A 10,651-nucleotide genomic window follows, 5' to 3' on the forward strand; every position below is an offset into this window, starting at 1 on the left:
AGTGGCCCTTTATACGTCACCATCCACATATCTTACACCGCGTGTTAGTCGACAATATACAGCACCCTGTTTTAAGGATTTCTTCAGCGCTATGCCGTTCATTTGAACCTTAGCGCACCTGGCGTCAGCCTGTATCTCTGCGTGCTCGCCATGGCGTCGGGTTTTCGAGGTACATTGAAGAGGCTGGATCTTGACATTTCGAACGCGAAGTGTCATAGTGGTATGAGCATATTAGCACGAATATGTTTTTTTTTAACGCGGCGTGGCTCACGTGCAAAAATTGTTCCTTAGGAATATAGCAAGCGTGCAGCACGCGAATTCGTGGAGCGTGACAATCTGCTTTGTAATACAACTCAGCTTGGGCAAGGTATGAGCGGCTGTTGAGAAAAAAAAAAAAAAAAAAAAAGAAATGCAATTTCAGCTCGAGCTCGCAGGGCGGCTGTTTCAACGATCGTTGGTGTAGCGCGACGGTCTACATGGGAAATAAGTGACAAGAAGGAGCGCTCGTAACAAAAAAAAAAGAAAGGAAAAAAACGCGAAAATAAAAAAAAATGCGCACCGCCGCCCCCGGGAGGGCTCGAACCTCCAACCTTTCGGTTAACAGCCGCACGCGCTAGCCGATTGCGCCACGGAGGCAGACATTCTAGAGAAGATATGAACAATAGCGGAGCTGAACACCATGCCGACATTTTGCGAGCGAGCTACGCTCTAAATTTTTTCCAGCTGCGCATCCGTTCGTCTGTTCACTTTCCCGCGAGATATTTTCGCTCTCTCCTCCCTCGCTATGCAACGCCTCCTGGGGAGGTTTCGGGCTTCCGCGTCACGTGAGATGACGTAGGCTACGTCACGCCGCGCCGGCTGGATCGCTCCTGCTCGATCGCGGTGCGTTGCGGCTCATGAGTTGAGTTCGTGATGAGGACAAATTTCATACGGATTATTATTTTTTTTTCTCTTTACAAGTAATTCAGTCTCTCCGTTGTGTTCCGCACTGGCATTCGATAAAAAACAGTTCACAAGCTTGCACGGACGGTGCCTGAGTGGCGCTGGGATATTCAATCATGAAAGCTGGAGAGACTAGAGAGCTTTAAAATAGGGGTCCCAATAGTTTGGGGCCCCAAAGAGCTTTGCGGGTGTTATCGTTGGGGCACGCAGGAGTGCAGTTTTAGAATAGGGTTTTGCGTTTGCGGATAGCGTCTTGCGCTGACAGCGCCACTACGGCGTCAAAGAAAAGCTATTACAAATAATTAAATAAACTACACCATTTTATGATAGGAATAGTAATTTTGACTTGCGTGTATTCGCGTTTAATTACAATTTAGAGGTTATTCTGTAAGCAGCAAACAATTAGTTGCGCTTAGTTTTGAGCAAACCAACTTTACGTGCCTTCACCAGCCAAGCTAAGCCGTGTTAGACTAACGAGCCATGAAATTCACAATCGAATTCGGAATCAGCGGCGTCTAATGAATCGATCTTCATAACACACGCTAGTTGAGAGAAAGCGATAACCGCAGTCACTTCTCCTAGCTTGCGAACTTCACGCGTTACCACGAATCGAACCCAGTTTGGTGCTAGGCTAGAGCCGTCGCTTCGATGGGTGCCGCCATGTTTGTTGACGCAAAGCCTTTGGGGCCGCTATTTGGGCTCCCGCTAAATCGGTGAAATAGCGTTCCCAACGCAAAACCCAAACGCAGTTTGCGTCTCGCGCATGCGCAGTGGCTTCGACGCTATTTCTTTGGGGCCCCAAAACGTTTGGGGCCCCTATTCTAAAACTCTCTACTGTTCGTAGCATTAATGCGTCGTGCGCTACTTGAATGGAACCGGGTGGCGTTCACTGAGGTATTGTTAACTAGCGGAATAATGAACCCATCCGTTGAATTACACTCATGTCACAAGCGCGCTGCGTTGCGTTTATTACGATTATTCACTATGCTTTAGTGGCAATAACGTCAACACAGTGCAACAAGAGTATTCAAAATTGCACAATTTACGAATTCTTATCTAATGTTCTAATCTAATGTTTCTGTATATCAGATTCAATTCGAATTAATTCATTGTTTAAGTCATACATACAAGGCTGCTCAGATAGGGAATGCCCTACCCTATCTCGATCCGCAGGACGTATACCGTGGCGACACCTAGAGCAACCGCTTGCCCACCGTTTATAGATCCTTTATAAACGGTGCGCCTGCCTACATGACACGGCAAGTAACGAGTCTATTCTTTTTCCAGTGACCTTAGTCAATGGCGCAAACACTGTTATTCTTCCATATTCGCGGTCGTTATCACCGAGACCGCAGTCCCTTGGCACGATGAAAGAAATATAATCCAGGGAAAAGAAAAAGCGGTACGAAATAACATGCTGTTACGTTTCGCCTACGACGCGCGGTATAGCCGGCGCGAATGCAACGGACGCCGGGGCTTCGTTCAAAGCGGCGGACATTTTGGCCCGTTCAGCGCCGCCGATACGCCTCCCCGCCAAGCGCGTCCAGGCATGTTTCAATGCCACGTGTCTTCAAGTGTGCGTGTGTGTGTGTGTGCATGTTGGTGCCCACGCTTGTCAAAGCGCGGCAGCCGGGGAGAGGAGCTCCCCAAGTGTGAAGCGAGGAGGTCTGACCGGCGCCGGCCCGGCAGATGCGTCACTACACTCGTCCCAACGTGTCTCTCAGCCTGTCCGTGCCCAGTCACGTGCGCCTCTATCGAGGCGTTCCCTCTTGCCCTCAACTCCGAGAGTATAAGAGCAGCTGCTCCCGGACGCCGAGAGAGGCTCCGATTTCTTCCGTTGAGTTACGTGCTCTCCCGTCTCTCCACTTCGGTCGACCTGACCGCCCGCTCTTTTGCGATGTTAAAATAAACAAGTTGTTCTGTTACCAGTCGACTCATGCTTTGCCGGGACCTTCGGATGCTTCCAGTTGTGCCCCAGGCCGCCAGGCCAACGCTACCCTTGGGGCTTGCGACCCATTTGCAACAACGGGCGTCAGCGCTGAGATTACAACAATGCGCTTGGATAAGGCGCCGTAGTATCTGCTTCCTATTACCGCAGAAAGAAGCGTCGCGTGTGCACGCCAGAGCTGGTAGTCGATTAGGGTCCGACATGTACAGTACAGGCCACCGTTAAATGGAACACCTCATTCGAACGGAACTTTACATTCTTTAAACTTTTTCGGGAAACAAAGTACGCATTTGCGCCGTCATGCGATAAAAGCCGCATGCCGAGATACCTACCAGTGCCTCCTCTACACTTCTATACTCCTCTATAACGCATAGAGGAGGCACTGTACCTACATAAAGCATAACGCCTTGTCGCGGGCCTGTCTAGCTGCAGCCGACCTTGTTCATCGATCGCACGTTTGAGAGAAGCACAATAACAATGCGCAATCGCCCCGACACGTGGTATTTTTTCATATTTCGCGTGCTTTCTTTGGAACGCGGAAGAAAGGACCGCGTGATATATATATCGTGTTTGAAACAATTCATTGAGAGGTTTCTCAAGGTGCTCTACAACTTTGCGTATCACATGTGGGGTCTGCAGCCAATAGTTAAAAAAATGATTACTTAAAGATAGCTAATCCGTTAGTTAAGGGGAAAATAAAAAAAAAAAATTGCCTGAGTAACTCTATAGCCAGTGCCAACATTATGCATTCGGTTCAACTCGCGTTCGGAGTGCCTTTCATTATTAATCCGCCGTGCGAGAGTGGAGGCGTTCTTTTTTTTTTTTCAGTTTCGGTATTAAAAGCATCAATATTTTGCGAGCTCTTTGTGGCGATTGTATTTCAAGCGTAAGATTTCGCACAGAGGCTTACTGCATGTCTAAACTACCTGAAACTGGGCTTTTTACGCGGTCGAAAATTTCGTTGCAATCGGCCTATAATTTTTGCTGCGAACACGAGTTACGAGCCATTGAGGTGTGAGCTGAAGGAGTACATTCTGATTTCAAATGACAATTCTCATTAAAAAAAAGAAAGAACTGCGCGGAGTTGTGTAAGTCGGACTAACGCTTATTCGACTTCATGAGGACATGACATGACATGCACTACTCCACGACGGCCTTCTACCGCGGCAAACCGTTACACGTGCAAGTTATTGACCAATTGGCATCAGAGCACCAGGTGGGGGAAGAGGAGTTGCCAGATTTGGCTACATTGTGCCAAGCTGGCTGCTCTGGGGGCCTGTTAGCTATCAAAATTTTGGCAACCCTACTGCTTGGCTGCTCTTGAAATCAATATCAGATAGTATCATACTAGTGCCATAGAATTTTGTGGTGATCGGATTTTGCATAAACAGTCATGTTTTGATTACTATTACAATTTGCATGCACTAAAAGGCAATTGGTAGTTTTGTCTTCAGTGATGCTAAAATGTCTGATTTTATCTGTCAAAAGCATATCCACATTGAGTAACACTGAGTGTGGGTTCCTTTGGTGATCTCTTAGTTGTAGCTTGGCTACTTTCTGGGCTACCTCCTTTCTTAACTGCAGCCTAGGTTGGCTAGTTTTTGGGTGCTTTAGGGGATTTCAAAGGAATTTTTATTCCGGTATCTGGCAGCCCTGGGTAAAGTAAGCAACTGCACAAGTCATCTGCAGGGATTTGAGCATACTGTTCAAACAAAGTTTTGTTTTGTTGTGGTTCAACAGGGAAGATATCGGATTGTATTAGTGTCATGTGTATGCCAATTTTTTACATGCTCGTACATTTGCGTAATTCTTTGGGCATATCTCACTGTTTTGTTCTGTGGGGCATTTTGCAGCAATACATGAAAACGGGAAGCCTTGCATGTCCCGAGTTCATCTCTCATTTACTGGTGTCCAACATGTTATTGGTGCTTGCCAAAATGTCCTTGTGCATCAGTGTTGTCAAACATCGGTATACTGTGTATCAACATACTTGGATTGTGCATGTTTGCTTTAAATTTTGGGCATGATATTGAATATTTAAAGGAGGTTTTATCATTTTATATCTAACACTGAGACAGACCTAATTTCAATTTTTGCTCTAGTACCTAAAGCCACAGGAGCTACTTCTGCTGGTTCTCTGTGGACTAATTGAGCCAATGATATCTATTGTATTGTGGGCAGATGCTGTGCTCTTTGAGCTTGTCTGTTGCTGACACAGCCTAGGAACCATGAATAGACAATGCCAACACAATACTATGATGTCACTAAATTCGAGTTGTGCAGTTGTAAGAGGTATTAAGTGCTGAAATTGATGGGAATGAAAAGAAAAGGCATGAGACAAGCGCTCATCTCACGTCATCTTTTGTTCTCATTTTCCACACTTAATACCTGTTAATATGTTGTAGTACCTACAAGGCCCAATGTCAACCCTTCTACAGTTGACTGTCATTAATTTGACATTTGGTTCAGGTTGTGTAGCATAAATATAAAATTAATCTTTTGGGAAACCTTTTGGTTAAAGTTTCAGATGCAGCTGCTGATGCATAACTATCTCATGAGTCTATACGGTAATTTAAACTTGAGCAATTCGAGCCAATCCTGCATGTCCCACTGCGGTCAAATGAAAGAAAGTCTACTGTGGCATGTTGTGCGCATTACAAAGTGGAGCTAGGTAAACTTCCCCGATAGAGGAGTGAAACGCTAGTGCGACATGCTTGTTCTTGTGCCTTGCCATGTCGTGTCTTGTCTTTTTGTTTGGTTGGACTTTTAAGTGGTAGAAAGTGTTCGCCTTTGTCATACGCAAGATGGGTGCTCGCTTTTTTGCTTTAGCAAGTGGGCCCCATTTCCCTTTTGTGTAATGAAATTGCAAATAAATTATGAACAATTTTGCCATGTTCTGCATTTGCATCTATTTTTCACTGTCAGGCTGCTTGAGCGGATAAGGAAGGGTCAGAGAAGAACGTTCTCTTCTTTTTTTTTAGGATACGTTGTAGCAGAGGCGATTTGTCCAGCCAATAACTGCACACATGCACTTTCTTCCATCCCACTGAACCGCAAGTTCTACTGCTGGAACAAGCAGATTGCTGTGGCTGTGCTTTCTCATCTTGCTTGATGAAGACAGCTTGGATGTGCAAGCTATAAAACTTGTATTAAGTTTGTTCTCCCCTGCACTGCTTGGATGTAGTCAGATGATGATGCAAGCCCCAGATACTGCAACTCTTCGCAGCTCTAATTTTCGCAGATTTCACGGAACCTAAGGGGGGCGCGGCTGCAGATGGGATTGCAGTAAAGAGCACGCCAAGCCATACATAAAATAAAATGTGCCTCCAGAGTCATGTATGAGTTCCTGACGTTGAGATCCCATGCGGCAAGAGATATGTCAGCCTGAGATCCTGAGATTTTATGGTAAGACGTACGTTGGCCAGACTGGGCGATGCGTAAATGAGCGTACGCGGGAACATGGTCTATCACTAAAAGGCAGAGACAGAACACATTTGCTACACGCTGCAGTTCACATCAGTGTGAGCCACGACTGGACAAGGTACGGATTCTTGGTAAAAGCAGGGACACCATGGTACGTGAATCGTTAGAGGCTTTTCACACTGAAGAACGAGGTTCATTGTGTATTAGCGATACACCCGTTTTACTTTTGCGTGCAGAAAGAGTGTTTTTGATAGCCAGCTGTGATTAGGGCGTGGTGTATTTGAAGCTTTTTGGTATGTTGCGCATTTGCTTGTGTATATACAGGGTGTCCCAACTATCAAGCACCAAGATTTAAAAATATTGACCCATGTACTTGTTTATCTGTTTTGGGCAACCACTTTTCACGGTCTAACAAATGTTATCGAGGGTTGTGCTGTCACCGAAGCTTGTGTAATCTGATTGCATGTGCGACGCGAATTGTGTAGGAACTTTCTGGAAGACAAGTGGGCACCAGTGATTACTCTGGAACCTTCGATGACCCATGTATAAAAGCTAACGCACTTAACAGGCAGATCAGATTTCGACGATCGCTGACTGTGTTTGCCGCTGTCGTTGTTCTTTGGGTGTAGCTTGTTTTAAGGGCACAGGTGCGCCCAATAAAACGGGGTCAGGCGCGGCCAGTAATACTTCTCTTGTATCCTCGATAGCATACGGGAGAATCCGAGGTGCCCAGCAGGAAAAACAAGGTAGTTCGCGTGGACTGGCGAGTTCTTTCCGAGGACGTTGTTTTGCATGAAAAACGAAGACATTGCTTGCCTAAATGCCCTAGGAACAACGTCGGTGTTGCCTTCCAAGTACTCGACAGTGTTTTTATAGTGAAGCTGTTAAGGGCTAGTTCCCCCAGGATCGTGTTTGTCTGTGTTCGTATGTAGACACAAAACTCCCCATACATGGGCCGATCCCAGAGATAGTAGAATGCTGGGCCAACTCGCGACAGAGGTGAAGCAGGCATTAAGCACTCCCCATATGTGGGCCGATCCCGAAGATGGTGCAATGCCGGGCCGACCCGTGGCGGAGGTGCAGTTCGGCATTAAAGGGCCCACATACACAACTTCGCTGGTCATCCTTCTTCACAGAGTGGAAGGGCACTGAGTTTTTTAGCTCCGGGTCTGCGCGTTGCTGTTTAGCGAAATATTCCGCGCTTATTGTTCCCGGTAAGGCATCGTCATCCTCGTCTCCTTGCGGTGGCGAGTCAGTGGGGCGCGTGATAGGCAGTTGGCATCAGCGTGTTTCCGTCCCGACTTGTAGACGATGAGGATGTCAAATTCCTGGAGTCTGAGACTCCGTCGTGCGAGGCGTTCTGAAGGGTCCTTTAAATTTGTCAGCTCACACAAGGCATGGTAGTGTCAGAGTTGTCGGACGATCTCGCCGATGCCACCATTTGTAAGGGTTGAAGGTCGTAGAGAGGAACTTGGGAGGACTGGACTAGGCATACAGGGTTTATTTACATATTAACAATATTAACATTAGAGCAAGAGATACATCGACAGTCTAGCATGGCTCCCAAATGCAGCACGCAAGACGAGCATACAGCACACAGCTTACGAGCACACAGCTCCCGAGCATGATGACGAGCACGAGCACCTTCTAGCAGCCGACAAACAGCTGCTTATAAACACTCCGTGTTCCCTAGATCCCTAGGTAAGGGAAAAACGGCAGTTCACCACTGATTCGCAGCGTCCAACGTCAACGTAGTCGACCCACCGGTTCTCCATTATCTTGCGTCTTGAAAGGCGCGCGCGACATTGCCACCAGATACATTCCTTCGGGAACTCCCTTGGTCACAGCAGACCAGGTTGACGGTGGCGGGTTCAGTAACAATAGTTGGTCCGTCGATCGCGTTTAGTCATAACGGCGCCGAGGGGGTGTTGAGGCGGCACCTCGAGGTCCCTACAAAATGAGTCACCGCAGCAATTGTGGTAGGCTTCCATGGTTCTCTTCGGGGAAGCTCGCAACGCTCGCAGCAGCAGCTGGCTGATAAACTTGCATGTTGCCACCTCGGCAGGCCATTCCTAACAGTGGTTGGTTACGGCTTTGAAGGGCCTGTCGTATAGGTAAGGGCGGAATTTCATGGTAGCTCAAATGACAGCAAGGCATTCTTTTTCTGTTGTCGAATAATTGGCTTCTGCTTTCAAAAGTGACCGGCCAGCGTAACCAATGACCCTTTCAAGTGCGTATTTTTTCTGAACTATAGGATGGCGCCGAGGCCTAGGCTACTTGCGTCAGTGTGGATTTTGGTGTCGGCATCTTGATTGAAATGGGCGAATACTGGTGGTGACAGCAGGTATCGTTTAAGCACTTCGAATGCTTCGATTTGCAGTGTTTCCCACTTCAACTCGACATCGGACTAGGCCACCTTCGCACGTATACTTGTGCCAAAGCCGACTAGCTTATTGAAACGCTTCGTGCATGCTCACGTGCCATTTTCTCGTGTTCTTTCCTTGTGACAGCTCCTGCTATGAGACGCTGTGTTAGATTGCACCATCTCTGCAATTGGCCCATATTCCCAAGTACTTTCCTCGTAGCAGCTAACGCCACGTAGCGACAGTGCCACCTTCGTGGTTAGCCCAGGCTAACAGGTTTTCTCGTTTCATAGCCGGAGTGCAAATACCATTGCCGCTTTAACATACACCACATTACATAGCCGTAGGTACATACATACGATTGTATAGCACTATAGTCGCTAATGACGTCACAATTGGTTTCTCTGGCTTACGCTCATCCGGTATCTATGTAGAACCTAACAATATGCATGTCGTAAGCTCGCATCGAACGGCCGGAGTAGAAATGCCGTCGGCGTGTCACATGTTCGTCGTCACCGTTGTCTTGCTGCTGTCGTCACACGTGCTCATGTCAGTTAGTCTTACGCAAACACGTTGGTCCACCTGGTCACGCTTTGCGTTATCCTAACTGATGCTGACTAGCTAGCTACCAGCAAAATGCTTCTCATAACATTGGTTTCCACAGTGCGTGGTCCGCTTCACTTTTACTTAATATATATATTAAAAAAAAACTGTCTTTGGGTAAACAATGCTCTTTGTACGTAGACACTAAACATTTTAACACCTATATGTGTGCATAAAGGTTGCTTGTTTGTATCATGGCTTACACATACCCTCACATTTAAGTAGTAAGATCAAATTGTTAATGGGGACAAATGAAGTTTTCTTGCTTGCCGGCTTTTTGTGGCGAATAAGAATGACAGTAGTGGCGGCGGATGACACGAAAAATAGATTAAATAAAGTTTCATGCCTAAAGCTGTCAAATTCTCGAGTCAGATACATCTGCGTGCACTAGATGGTCAGAATTGATACACACTTTTCAAACACGTCTTTTCTCATCGCATGTGTAGAGCTCGCTGTTGTGTGCAATCAATTTTTTATAGCAGTAAAAGTAAGGGCGTTGCCCGTGGAATAAACGAACACCATTAAGGGGGTAAACATTTTTGTAGTTTGTATCACTCATTTATGCCATTGTACAGTGATTAAACCATTTGGAATCACCTAAAATCAAATCTGCTCTTTGTAGCACTCGGTACATATATCTTATACACAACTATTTAATAAATTTAATGATCACAGATCTACATGCTCAAGAAAGAATAACTGATAGTGGCAACTATCACTAACAGAGCTATAAAATAAATAGCACTGTTAAGTCAATGCTAAAATAACTATGAAAACAGCTTGAAGGAAAAAAACCAGTAAAAAAAACACAAGGGACAAGAGGAGAGGTTCACACCACAACGACTGGACTATCAACTGAGCTTTATTAGAATCAGTGTAGTCCCAGCAAGGCCAGCAGAGGCTGGCCTTTCTCCCTCTCACAAGTTCCCTCTCACATGCGAAAGATTTTACATAGGCCAAACCGGTCGATGTATTAATGACCGTCTGCGTGAGCACCACTCCTCCCTAGGGTCAGATAACGGTGCAAACTTGCCTCGCCATTGCAATCAATGTGGTGGTTGTCCTTTGTTCAGCAATGTAACGATTCTTGGCAGGGGCAAGGACAAAGAAGAGCGAGAAATCCTGGAAGCGTACTACATCAGTTTATTAGGTGACGACTGTTAGTACGTCCTCGGTGCGCTTACTTGAAAAGAATTTGCATTTCTAGGTCGGTCACGATAGAAGTGATTCTTGTCTTTTCATGCTCTGTGATTAGCGATGATGCAGTTGTGCATGCTCTGCTGGCCTTGCTGGGACTACACCGATTCTAATAAAGCTCAGCTGATAGTCCAGTCATTGTGGTGTGAACCTCTCCTCTTGTCCTTTGTGTTTT

At 46.3% G+C, this 10,651-nt stretch overlaps 1 non-coding gene across 1 annotated transcript; it reads right to left on the reverse strand.

The window, feature by feature from the left end:
- Positions 1–562: 562 nt before the first annotated feature.
- On the reverse strand, positions 563–636 carry TRNAN-GUU (transfer RNA asparagine (anticodon GUU)). Its single transcript has one exon. It is a non-coding gene; the product is annotated as a tRNA-Asn (tRNA).
- Positions 637–10,651: the final 10,015 nt, after the last annotated feature.

Source organism: Dermacentor andersoni, chromosome 1 (assembly GCF_023375885.2).
Source record: "Dermacentor andersoni chromosome 1, qqDerAnde1_hic_scaffold, whole genome shotgun sequence".
NCBI classification, from domain to species: Eukaryota; Metazoa; Arthropoda; class Arachnida; order Ixodida; family Ixodidae; genus Dermacentor; species Dermacentor andersoni.